The sequence below is a fragment of the Pyxicephalus adspersus genome, chromosome 10 (assembly GCF_032062135.1).
Source record: "Pyxicephalus adspersus chromosome 10, UCB_Pads_2.0, whole genome shotgun sequence".
In the NCBI taxonomy this organism is placed as follows: Eukaryota; Metazoa; Chordata; class Amphibia; order Anura; family Pyxicephalidae; genus Pyxicephalus; species Pyxicephalus adspersus.
Genome location: NC_092867.1, coordinates 50,436,922 through 50,438,207, shown reverse-complemented (window position 1 = coordinate 50,438,207; position 1,286 = coordinate 50,436,922).

The following is a 1,286-nucleotide window of genomic DNA, read 5'->3' as shown; positions in this document are numbered from 1 at the left end:
CAGCAGGAGGAGGCGGCGGTGGGCTCTGAGGCGGAGTGTGGACGGCATTACTATCTGGCATCTATGGTTTTGTACTGGGCAGACGGCTGCATCATTTACAGAAGGAGGAGGCGGTGGGCTCTGAGACGTAGTGTGGACGGCATTAGTATCTGGCATCTAGAGTTGGGTACTGGGCAGCAGCTTTTACAGCATGAGGAGGAGGCATTTAGCAATGAGACAGAGTGTGGACAACATTAGTAATTGGCATCTAGAGTTGGGTACTAGGCAGGCAGCAGCAGTAACAGCATGATTCGAAGGTGGTGGGCTATGAGACGGAGTGTGGACGACATTAGTAACTGGCATCTAGAGTTCGGTACTGGGCAGGTGGCAGCATCATTTACAGCAGGAGGAGGAGGTGCTTGGCTCTGACACAGAGCATGGACGACATTAGTATCTGGCATCTAAAGTCGGGTACTGGGCAAGCGGCAGCATCATTTACAGCAGGAGGAGGAGGTGGTGGGCTCTGAAACGGAGTGTAGACAGCATTTTTATCTGGCATCTAAAGTCGAGTACTGGGCAGGCGGCAGCATCATTTACAGCAGGGGGAGGAGGAGATGGTTGGCTCTGAGACAAAGGCTCTGATTTACTAAGCAAAATCGGAATCTCGCTCGTGCATTCGTATTCGCAATCCAAAATCGAAAGCCGTCGCGTAATTCAGCAACTGAATGAGCTTGCTGCTGGAGCAGCGCATCCCCGGCAGTTTTACACTGGCGAGCTTGCATTAAAACTGTTCCCCTATAAAAGCATTCTTTCTAATGGCACACATATTACCCTTAGCCCTAAAAAAAATATTTGTGCTGTTCAAATGTTTAAAACATTTATATGCGCTAAGAAAAAAGCATGTTTTAAAATCACTTATTTGTTTCCTGTTGGGAAAGAGTTAACTGAGTTCAGCTCCTCTACATAGGCACCTATCTAAAGGCTTACGATGCTTGATCGGAGGAGCCGCCTAGGGGAAATTCTTGCGACTTTCCGCAGGCGAAGCCTCAGCTTTGCAATCGTACTAGATTTTCCCACAAAAGTCACAAACACACACACGTTCTTGTTTGCTTCTTATAGATAAATCCTCCCCAACTTTATTTTATTTTTTAATTGATAGAATATCTGTTTACTGGTGTACAAATCTAAAAGATCATATCAATCAATGATAATGAAATGTCCAATCGCAAAAAAAACAAACAAACAGACACTTTTGACAGACTGCGCAGTGTTAATTGCAAGTGAATTTCTATCACCTGTGCGCTTAA